The sequence below is a fragment of the Panthera pardus genome, unplaced genomic scaffold, assembly GCF_024362965.1.
Source record: "Panthera pardus isolate Hobbes unplaced genomic scaffold, ASM2436296v1 HiC_scaffold_11, whole genome shotgun sequence".
NCBI classification, from domain to species: Eukaryota; Metazoa; Chordata; class Mammalia; order Carnivora; family Felidae; genus Panthera; species Panthera pardus.
The window spans coordinates 67,884,836-67,897,232 of NW_026526666.1; the positions used below are offsets into that span (position 1 = coordinate 67,884,836).

Genomic DNA, 12,397 nt, shown 5'->3' on the forward strand with positions numbered 1-12,397 from the left:
ATTCCCACCAACAGTGCAAGAAGGTTCCCGTTTCTCCACATTCTCTCCAGCATCTATAGTTTCCTGATTTGTTCATTTTAGCCACTCTGACTGGCGTGAGGTGATAACTCAGTGTGGTTTTGATTTGTATTTCCCTGATGAGGAGTGACGTTGAGCATCTTTTCATGTGCCTATTGGCCATATGGATGTCTTCTTTAGAGAAGTGTCTATTCATGTCTTCTGCCCATTTCTTCACTGGATTACACAATCCCAGACTTTAGCCTCTACTATAAAGTGATAATCATCAAGACAGCATGGTATTGGCACAAAAACAGACACATAGACCAATGGAATAGAATAGAGACTCCAGAACTGGACCCACAAAAGTATGGCCAACTAATCTTTGACAAAGCAGGAAAGAATATCCAATGGAAAAAAGACAGTCTCTTTAACAAATGGTGCTGGGAGAACTGGACAGCAACATGCAGAAGAATGAAACTAGACCACTTTCTTACACCATTCACAAAAATAAACTCAAAATGGATAAAGGATCTGATCGTGAGACAGGAAACCATCAAAACACTGGAGGAGAAAGCAAGGAAAAACCTCTCTGACCTCAGCCGCAGCAATTTCTTACTTGACACATCCCCTAAGGCAAGGGAATTAAAAGCAAAAATGAACTATTGGGACCTCATGAAGATAAAAACCTTCTGCACTGCAAAGGAAACAATCAACAAAACTAAAAAGCAACCAACGGAATGGGAAAAGATATTTGCAAATGACATATCGGACAAAGGGCTAGTATAAAGGGCTAGTATAAAGAACTCACCAAACTCCACATCTGATAATTTTTAAATTTTTTTTAATGTTTATTTAGTTTTGAGAGAGAGAGAGAGAGAGATAAGAGAGACAGAGTGCGAGCAGGGGAGAGGCAGAGAGAGAGGGACATACAAAATCCGAAGCAGGCAGGCTTCAGGCTCCAGCTGTCAGCACAGGGCCTGAGGCGGGACTCAAATCCACGTACCTTGAGATCATGACCTGAGCCGAGGTTGGATGCTCAACCAACTGAGCCCCCCAGGTGCCCACATATCTGATAAATTTTAATGTATAAATTAGGCACAGTAAGAGATTAACAACAATAACTAATATAAAATAGAACAATTATAACAATATGCTATAATAAAAATTATTTGAATGTGGTCTCTCTCTCTCTCTCTCTGTCTCTCTCTCAAAATATCTTATTATATAGGCATACCTTGGAGGTATTACAGATTGGGTTTTGGACTACTGCAGTAAAGCAAATATTCACAATAAAGTGAGCCAAATGAATTTTTATTGTCCCAGTGCACATTAAACTTATTTTTACACTATACTGTCATCTGTTAAATGTGCAATAGCATCATGTCTAAAGAAAAACAGACCTTAATTTAAAAATATTTTATTGGTAAAAATGTTTACCATCATCTGAGCGTTCAGCAAGTTACAGTCTTTTTGCTGGTGAAGGATCTTGCCTCCATGTTGATGGCTGCTGATTGATCAGGATGGTGGTTGCTGAAGGCTGGGGTGGTTGTGGCAAATTCTTAAAATAAGATAAGTTTGCTGCATCGAGTGACTCTTTCATGAACAATTTCTCTGTAGTGTGTGATATAGTTTCATAACATTTTACCTACACTAGAACTTCTTTCAAAACAGGAGTTGATATTAAACCCAGCCACTGTTTAATCAAATAAATTTATGTGATATTCTGAATCTTTTGTTGTCATTTGAACAGTCTTCACAGCATCTTCATCAGGAGTAGATTTTATCTCAAGAAACCACTTTCTTTGCTCATCCATAAGAAACAGCTCATCTGTTCAAATTTCATCATGAGAATGCAGTAACTCAGTCACATCTTCAGTCACCACTTCTGATTCTAGTTCTCTTGCTATTTCCACCACATCTGCAGTTACTTCCTCCACTGTAATCTTGAACCCCTCAAAGTCATCCATGAGGGTTAAAATCAATGTCTTCCAAACTCCTGCAAATGTTGGTATTTTGACCTCTTCCCATAATTCCTGAATGTTCTTAATGTCATCAAAAATGGTGAATTCTTTCCATGTTTTCAATTTCTTTTGCCTAGGTCCATCAGAGGAATCACTACTTATGGCAGCTAAAGCCCCATGAAATGGATGTCTTAAATAATAAGACTCAAAATTTGAAATTTCTCTTTGATCCATGGGCTACAGAATGGATGTTGTGTTAGCAGTCATGGAGACAACATTAATCTCGTTGTACGTCTCCATAAGAGCTCTTGAGTGACCAGACACACTGTCAATAAGAAGTAATGCTTTGAAAGGAATATTTTTTTCTGAGCAGGAGGTCTCAATAGTGAGCATATTCAGTAAACCATGTTGTAAACAGATATGCTGTTATCCAGACTTTATTGTTCCATTTAAAAAGCATAGGAAGAGTGGATTTAGCATAATTCTTAAGGGCTCTAGGATTGTCAGAATGTTAAATAAGCACTGGCTTCAACTTAAAGTCACCAGCTGCATTAGCTTCTAACAAGAGAATCAGCCTGTCCTTTGAAACTGATACCAGGCATTGACTTCCCCTCTCCACCTATGAAAGTGCTAGATGGCATCTTCCAGTATAAGACTGTTTTGTCTACATTGAAAATCTGTTGTTTGGTGTAGCCACCTTCATTAATGATTTAGCAAGATCTTCTGGATAACTTACTGCAATTTCTATATCAGCACTGGATGCTTCACCTTGAACTTCCATGTTAAACCTCATGAACAGCCTCTGCTAGCTTCCAACTTTTCTTCTGCAGTTTCCTCACCTCTCTCAGCCTTCATAGACTTGAAAAGAATTAGAAAAATAGAGCCTTGCTCTGCATTAGGCTTTGGCTTGAGGGAATGTTGTAGCCAGTTTGATCTTTTATCCAGACCACTAAAACTTTCTCAGTAACAGCAATAAGGCTATTTCATTTTCTTATCATATATATGTTTACTGGAATAGCACTTTTAATTTTTTTAAAGAATTTTTCCTTTGCATTCACAACTTAACTGTTTGGTGCAAGAGACCTAGCTTTAGACCTATCTTGGTTTTAGATATGCCTTTGTCACTTAGCATACTTATCTTTGGCTTTTGATTTAAAGTGACAGACATGCAACTCTTCCTCTCACTTGAACACTTAGAGGCAATTTTAGGGCCTAATTTCAATATTGTTGTGTCTCAGAGAATAGGGAGGCCTGAGGAAAGAGAGGTACGGAGGTACAGCTGATCAGTGGATTAGTCAGAACACACACATTTATCAAGTTTGTTATCTTTTATGGGCACAGTCCATGGAACCCAAAACAATTACAATAGTAACATCAAAGATCACAGATCATTATAAGAAAAACAATAATAATAAAAAGTTTTAAATATTTCAAGAATTGCCAAAATATGACTAAGAGACACAAAGTGAGCAAATGCTGTTGGAAAATGGCATCAGTAGACTGGCTTCATACAGGACTGCCACAAACCTTCAATTTATAAAACAAACATATGTGTAGTGCCATATAGTGAAGCACAATAAAATGAGGTGTGCCTGAATTGTACTGAATTGTGATGATGTGAGATGATGAAATGCCTATGTGGTGTGATGAAGTAATGTGCATGATGTAACTATTGTGACATAGCATTAGGCCACTTTTGACCTTCTGACCATGCATCAGGAGGATCATCTTCTTCCATTCTGCAGTTAACAGCAGGTAACTAAAACCATGGAAAGTGAAACTGAAGGTAAGGGCAAGGACTACTGTATAAAATAGTCTCATTTGGAAGCATATGCTAGTATTGTTAGATTCACATTTTGATATATATTTAGAATTAAAAGTATCTTAGGACCACTTGGGTGGCTCAGTCGGTTAAGCGTCCCACTTCCGCTCAGGTCATGATCTTGTGGTTTGTGAGTTCTAGCCCTATGTCAGGCTCTGTGCAGTCTGTGCTGACAGCTCAGAGCCTGAAGCCTGCTTGGATTTTGTGTCTCCCTCTCTTTCTGGCCTCCTCCACTCATGCTCGCTCTGTCTTTCTCAAAAATAAACATTAAAAAAATTTAAGTATCTTAGAGGTCATTCATTTCACTCTTCACTTGAAAAATTAGAAAAGACCCGTAGATGCATGATTCACCCAAGGTCACACAAAACCTGTAGGCTCCTGGGTCTTCCTTCAGTTGGTCACTGGGAAGCTCATACACATCAGAAGCTCTCACTGCCCTGGGTCCCAGCACTTTCCCTCCTCATAAACAGCAATTTAGACTTCAATGTCAGCTCTAGCACTCACTAATTAAGACATCTTACTGAGGGGCGCCTGGGTGTCTCAGTAGGTTAAGCATCCAATTCTTGATTTCAGCTCAGGTAATGATCTCATAGTTCATGGGATTGTGCCCTGGATCAGGTTGCTTGGAATTCTCTCTCTTTTCTCTCTCTGCTCCTCCCCTGCTCTCCTTCCCCCCCCCCCCTCAATAAATAAGTAAACATCTTTTTTAAAAAAGATATCTTACTAAAATCTAAGCCTCAGCATCCTCTTCTGTAACTTGAAGAATATAACATCCTAACTTGTAATTCTAAGATGAACGGAGATAAACTGTATAGAATGCCTAGCACAGAGTAGGAACTCAATAAATAGTTTCTTCCTTTTCCCAATCCCTTCTTCACATTTCCTGGAGCTCTCCTAGCTGCTGATTTTAAAACCATGCCTGCTATGTCAGATGAACCCTGCCTACCCTGAGAACATTGTCTGATTCCCTAGACTTAGCCTGTTGTCAACTGTGACTTATATGATCCCTGGCCCCATTGTGCAGCCTCCAGGACCCCAGGCTGCCTGACCTGACTTCTACCCTAGCATATGCTTTCCTCTCCCTTTCTACCATCTCTTCAGTCTTGTTGGAGCATATACCTCTTGACCCATTGCCAGTTTGAACTTGGTGACCTTAGATCTGTGATAGACATTATGATGCACCAACCATATTCCCATTCAAGGAAGACTTATTGCCCCATCCCTTAGGAGTGTTTTCAACTGATAGCCATTAACTATAAGCTACATCCTACACTGAGGTTATGCCCCTTCCTGGGGGTTCCACATCCAATGACTGATTCATGGAGGCCCAACTTGGAACAACTTTCAAATACAATTCTAGCTCCATAGAGCTGAGGCTGCCCTTGGGCTTGCATCACAACTCATTTTTCCCTCTATCCACTCTTCCTTCCATCCCTGCCCTTCCATAGGCATTGAACCCAAGGGCACTCCTTACACATCTTGAGTGCTAATATCCATTTCAGTTTCTGCTTCCTGGGTCCATGAACAAAGTCCCCTCAAACTGCACCCATTTCCCAACACTCTTAGCTCTGATTTTGCCCAAAAGACCCTGCACTGTTCCTACTCACACTCTAGAGTGACCGTGTGTATGTGTGTGTGTGTGTGTGTGTGTGTGTGTGTGTGTGTGTGTGTGTAAGTAAAAGAGAGCCTTGCTGGTCTGGTATCAAAGAAGCCAAAGTACAAGGAGGCATTTTCACAACATTCTCCTCCTGGATTGTGTTTTAGTGAAATTAGCAGTCAGCTAGACTTTAATCTTGATCAACCTCTATTCTTCTTATGTGTACTTTACTCTGGCAGGTCCTGACACTAGGGACACTTTTGTCCTGAAGGTGTCACAATCTAGAGTGAGAGGCAGGCATTACATAAATGAATTATAGTAAGGAATGTTAAGTGCAATAAAAGGGACACTTCCTATAATGAGGAACTTGGAGAATAATGTTTTCCTCGTAGAGTCATTCTAATTATTAAGTGAAGCCACATCACACAATGCCTGGCACAGAGGAGACAGTTATTGCATCAAATCATCATATTTTGCAGTTAGACAATTGAGGGCCTGAAACATTGATTTGCTTCTGATCCCATAAGTGTGTAATGTCCTATCCCAGCTGAGACTAGAGCTGAAGTCTCCATGATGTTTTGCACCATGCACTTTACCTCAAGAGGGTAAAATAAGTGTGTGTGTGTGTGCACACACATGTGCATGCGTGCTCCCTAGCCGCTAGTATTGTGTTCAGACCTAAACTTCTGGGAAACTGGCTGCCTCTTCATAGTTTAGGCACATCGTATACGTGGTTTCAGGCTGTGCTTTGCAAGTTCCTTTGTTCTTAGCTGAAATGAGCCCAGCAGCTGGGCAGTATTTCTGTTCCCACATCCCATTCCCCCTTCACGCTTAGTGGGATGGCGGAGAAGCATCAGACCACAGCAGTGACATTTATATGAAAAGAATCCATTGTGTCCTTTGTAAGGAATAGCACGTAGCTTTAAGCCATACTGCTTTCCATTTGCCTTCCTCTGGGAGGCCCTGGCAAGAGCTTGGCCTGCCGGAGGGAGCTGTCTGAGTCCTCATGCTGGAAATTATATTCCGTAATTAAAATCAATAGCAAAACAGACACACAGCAGAAAGGTCATAGAACACAACAGAAAACCATTGGGTAGCACATTGCCAGGTATCAAAATAGATTTTTGAACTTTTGTTTAATCTGCAAATGCCGAAAGCCATCCACGGGAGAGAGGCAGTGTGCCCCAAGCCCTAGCCTCACCTAGGAAAGATTTAGCTAAGGAAGTCTCCTGCTCAAACCCTTCAAAGCCCAGCTTCTTCAGTCCAGCAGTGCTCTTTTAAAGTCTGGCCACCCTTATATTATTCAGCTAGTGGACTTCTAGCCCTAGAGATCTGTTTACAGCCTGTGTCCTGAAACCTTCACCTTAACCTATCCAATGCTCCATTCCTTATATGCCTCTTGGAATCCCTGCTTTCTGAACTATTGCCATAACTACACCACAATTTTTCTCTTTAGATATGATAAGTGATGTTACTTTTCTGGCATTTTTCCATTCTTGGATCATATCTATTCTCACATCTCAGGCAGCTCCAGCCCTGGTCTAATCCAGCTCAGTCTTTGGGACTTTTTTACTGTAGCCTTGTGTCTTCCTTGTCCAGACAACCAGGGCTCAGATATAATCAGACATAACTCCACCTCTTCCCCTCCATATGCATTCCTTGGTGAAATCTTCCTCCTTGGTCAGATATAATGCATGTATGCTGAACTTCTGTAGGTGCCAGGCAAGGAGCTGGAGGTATTCACATATCACGTTTAATTCTTACAGATTATAGTTAATCTTATAGCCACTCATTTTACAGGTGATCTTGGAATGAAGTGACTTGTCATAGTCTATCAAATCAGTGACAGAGCCAGAATTCAAATCCACATCTCGGTCTCCCAGACCCATCTTGCTTCACCATGACAGAGCTACCTTGTCCTTGCAGAAACAATCATATAACTCCATCACAGCACACAGCATGCTGAATTTTTCAACCAGGTGGAATAATATGTCCATAGAATCAGGAAGTCCATAGTAGGAATGTTCCTAAATAACAGGCATGAAAGATATTTCCGGAAGCCTAAAAGTAGCACATCTTGTTAAATTTTTGCTTAGAGTCAAAGGCTTTCTCATTTTCAAACAATGGACCCTAGGCAAATGCCTGTTAACCTCGTGACATTCATGGGTGACCTCCGGAGGGTCCATCCAGGTGCATCAGCACGTTGAACTTTGGTTTGTTTTTAAGCTTTTTATTAAAGTACAGTATATACTCTTCAAAGTGCACATATTGTAAATAATATGGCTTGATGAATTTTCAGTGTGAATATGCCTATGTAACCAGTACCCCCAATCAGGAAACAGAACATTACCAGCATCTCATAAGCACCCTTTGTGCTCCATTGCCCAAGGATGACCACTATCCTGACTTAGTCCCACAATTTATTTATCCGTTATACTGTTGACGGCACTTGGGTACTTTCTATTTGTGTATATTACAAGTAGTATTGTAGAATATTACTGTATATGTCTTTTGGTGCACATATGCATGTATTCTATTGGGGATGTAAGAGTAGATTTAGTCAGCATTTGAATATATTTATTGTATTAGTTTCCTGTCACTGCTGTAACAAATTAGCACAAACTTCATGGCTTAAAGAAATAAAAGTTTATTATCTTGCAGTTCTGGCAGTAAGAAGTTCAAAATGGGTCTTATGGGGTTAAAATTAAGGTGTTGACAGGGCTGGTTCCTTCTGGAGACTCCAGTGTAAAATCTGTCTCCTTGCCTTTTCTAGCTTCTAGAGCTACATTCCTTGCCTTCTTTGGCTCATGGCTCCTTCCTCCATTATCAAAGCCAGCAGCATAGCATTTTTCAAATCCTTCTTTGCTTCTATCTTTACATTGCCTTCTCCCTTATAAGAACCCCTGTGATTATATCAGGCGCTCCCAGATAATCCAGAACGGTCTCCCCTTCTCAAGATCCCAATTTAATCACATCTGCAAAGTCTGTTTTGCCATCTAAGGTAACATTTATAGTTTCCAGGGATTAGGATGTGGACATCCTTGGAGAGTCTGACATTCTGCAGCCTACCACACGTATGTTTCACATTATAAATACTACCAGTACTACCAGGTGATACTCCTATGAGCAATGTATGAGAATTCTGGTTTTCCACATCCTCATCTACTCTTAGTCTATTCTATACTTTTCACTTTAGCCAGACTTCTTGTTTCCTGTCTAGCTCAAAGCTATCTGGAAAGTCAAACTTTCTGTATCCACAGTTATGCCTATGCCCTCCCTGTCCTCTCTCTAAGCACAATAATTCTCCTCATTGCTATTTCTGCTAAGGAAGAACATTTAAAAAAATGAGTTCTACCCAACAGCTAAATGGGATGCCTTCTGAGGTGATAAACATTTTGTCACTAAAGGTATTCAAGCATGTGCTAGATGAACAGTTGTGAAAAAGCTATAGAGGCAAATTCAATATTGAAAAGAGGTGCTCTCTTAGAACAAGCCAGAGATTTGAAGTTGAAGGCCTTAGGTTTTGATTTTGACTTCTCTATTTACCATGTAGCCACAAGCAACTTTTGTAAGCTTCAGTTTCCTTATTCTTACACTGAAGGTATTACTACATGCATTTGCTGTGACGATCAAATGCTATCTCCTCCAAGTTACCAGGTCACATAACCATTTTTATGTCATGGGGATATATATATATATTTTTAACATAATTACCTATACTTTTATTATAATACTGATCACATTGGTCTGTACTGACATACTGCCTACTGCTTCTTGCATGAAATCTTCAAATTCTGCAAAGACAAGTATTTTACGGGGTGGTTTACTAATGTATTTTCTATGGTTAGCAGAATAAATTGCAAATGGTAGGTGTACAACAAATGCATGGATCTTATTTCTGTCATAGGATTGGTCTGAGAATCTAGTAAGATGTTGGCAGTAAAAGCACTTTTAAAATTTCAGAACACTTTCAAGATGCATTCTGTTGTCCTTGTCAGTAGTATCTTGTTAGTCCAGGCAGTAAGTCTCTGGGTCAGTCACTGAAGCCTACTGGAGCCCCCTCATCAACATCCCAGGATGCTGGGAAGGGAGTGACATCTGTCCCATCTGAATTTCTCTTTGAGGAACATGGGGTGTTCCCTACAGGACACTATTTCTGCCTCTCTGAAAAGCAGTTCTAATTACTGGTGATAATTAGTTGCGACTTAAGGTCCTCAGGGCAATTTGTGGAGGTGCAAATTGCATCTAAGCTCTCCAGGATTTGATGTCTTTTCCCTTGATGTCTCATACCATCTCTCTGCCTGTGAAATAAGAGCAAAAGAAGGAAAAAATGCCCAAGTGAAGCCAAAACCTAAAGGTCAGCTTTACAAAGGGCCTTCTTTATCACTCTCATCTGCAGAATAAACTGCAAGTGCCATTCAGGTGGCTGGAAGCATTTGGACAGTCAGAGAAGTGTTCAGAGAAGGAGAGAGTCATTTCCTTTTTCATTCTTTTGACAAATGTTAGAGTATTCTCTGTGCTAAGACCTGTGCTAAGCGGTGATAATGCAGAGGTTAACAGATGTGAACCGCGTGCCCTTAAGTTGTTCACTGTCTAATGGGAAAGACAGATATGAAAATAGACGATTGCAAGGTAATCTGATGACGATGCCAGAAAGAAAAACAACAAACAGAATTGATAATGACAACTACCATTTATTACCTAAGTAATAGTCTAGATGCTCTATATCTGTTCTCTTATTCTTTGTAATAGCCTTAAAATATCATAGTTCCCTTTTTTTAAGATGAGGAAAATGAGGCTCAAGGAAATAATTGGAAAGTTAGAGGCAAGTTTGGTGAGGTAACTCAAGTGAGGAAGAACAATAAGGCCATCTAAGCCTGAACTCACAGAATTTTTGGATAAAGAAATGGCCAAAGCTGCAAAGTGAACCTGAGAAAATTAGCCCAACAAACCTATTCTTAGACTTGCTTCCTAAGTCTTTTGCTCCCCATTTACTGAGTTTCACATTCAGAACATCATTCTTTATCTTAAGATAAAGAGTTAGAGGGTAGATAGTTCTGTTACATGCAATGTGTTCCATCACCTTATTATACTTTCAGTTATGTTGAGCACATCTTATAGATTAGCATCATTGACACCTGCCCCTATGGTCCTCCTCTCAATAAAAATATGGTTTGACTTTGATCTGGTCTCTTACCTTCTAAAATTGAAATAATGATATTACTTATGACAATACTGTTTCCCCTAAATCTAACCTCCTTTACTGACAGCTTCCCTATGGAAAGATTGTGCTTAGCATGGATTGAAGGTTTCAGGTTTCCTATCTCCAACTCCTCTGCCCCTGCTTTGGGTTTTAGAGTGCCTTAGACCTGGGGAGTGGTTTCTCCTCTATTGGAGGCATAAAACAACCAACCAACAAACAAACAATAAACTTCTGGCCTTTGTTTCCTTTTCTATGCTAAGACAAAGAAATACATTTGGAGGGTAGGGGCCTTTGGCATGACAAGTGCCTTTGTCTTGAGGAATAAAGAATGATAGGTCAGGACCCAGAGGGGAGAAAGCAAAGACTCCTTTCAGGCTCTGGGTGTGAGAGATGAAGGCAAAGCAATTCTTAAGTGGAAAGGTAGCAAGGACATCTGAAACAAGCCCTATTTAAGAATAAAAATCAACAGATGATGCCTTCTATTTCCTGAGCATTTTTAAGGTGCCAAGGACTCATAATCTTTGCATATTTTATTTACCACAATCCTCAAATAACTGTGAGATACATATTTCACCCAGTTTGTAGACAAAGAAACAGACTCAGAGTCTTTAAGACACATTGCAAAATCACACAGTTAATCAGCTATACAGCTGGGACTTTACTCCAGGTCTCTCTAACCCAAAGGGCTGTGTTCTTTTCACATAGTATGCTCTTTCTCCTCCTATTGGATTAGTCATTCCAGATAAAAATGATTTAAAGTTACTAACTATATCTTGGAAGTTTCCAAAGCTCAATCCTTTTTGTTGTTTTAAATGAGTTGTTTGTTTTACATTCCCTTGAGTTTGGAGGTAATATGTAGTTAATGAATGAATTAAATAATTGATTAAACCCATTTTTCTATTAACATTATAACAGTACTTCCATTAATATGAAAATATGAATGTGTCTCAGAGAAGTTTCCTTTGACATTATAATGACTATATTAAAATTTCAAATATAATAATGAAATTCTAATTGTTTTAGAGAAACGATTAAAAAAAGGCTATATATAAATGCTTTGAAAGAACTATGGGATGTTCAGAAAGTACCGAAGAGGAATTTTTAGAGAAGTTATTATGAAAAAAGCACATAATTTTCATTAAAGTGGGCTGTAATTGCAAAATAATAATCATTGAAAGAGAATCTTATTATAGTGAACAAAACAAGAGTCTGGCAGGTTAAAACATACAATGTGGCAATTTAGAGAAAGCAGTATAATCCAAATTCAGGTTTATTTATAGCTTTCCATAACCTTCTTTAAGTAGGCATGCAGGATATATTCAATTTGTCCCTCCTGATCTTATCTCCACCCTTTTACCATGTTTTACACCTCACCCCTCGGGCCCACCTGTATGGATCACATCAACAGTCTCCCTTGGCCTATGATTTATATTAGGTTGCAGACAATTCAAGATACTGCCAAAAGACAGAAGAGGAAGAAATGTAAAGTTGTGGTATGTATTTCTCTAGTTTTTTCCCTGAGGGGTCATAATGGCTGGCTATGTCCCTTGTCACAGTAGCTGTAGTGGCCCCTCTCAACCCTGCCCCTCAGCTTCCAGGGTCTAGTAACCACTCCCACCCCTTTCTGCCTCCAGGTGGTATCTAGGCTCTGGGTACAGTATCCATCCTGATTTTCCTACACTCTGGTTTCTACCTTTGAAAATAGTCCTGCTTTAAACTCTCTTATGCATTAGCTAGTTTGAGCGTGGGTATTAACCAAGTGGTGTTTTGTTTGCTTGTTTACCTTGGTTTTGGTTTGGTTTGTTTGCATTGTT

The 12,397-nt window shown here is 39.6% G+C and overlaps 1 protein-coding gene and 1 pseudogene across 9 annotated transcripts in view; one reads left to right on the forward strand and one right to left on the reverse strand.

Moving 5' to 3' along the window:
* The window catches only part of LOC128772990 (tigger transposable element-derived protein 1-like), a 53,454-nt pseudogene extending 46,185 nt beyond the window's left edge, over positions 1 to 7,269 (reverse strand).
* Positions 1 to 12,397, forward strand: part of LOC109266906 (BEN domain-containing protein 5) — a 1,451,617-nt gene that overhangs the window by 897,167 nt on the left and 542,053 nt on the right. The gene's annotated exons all lie outside the window — the stretch shown is intronic.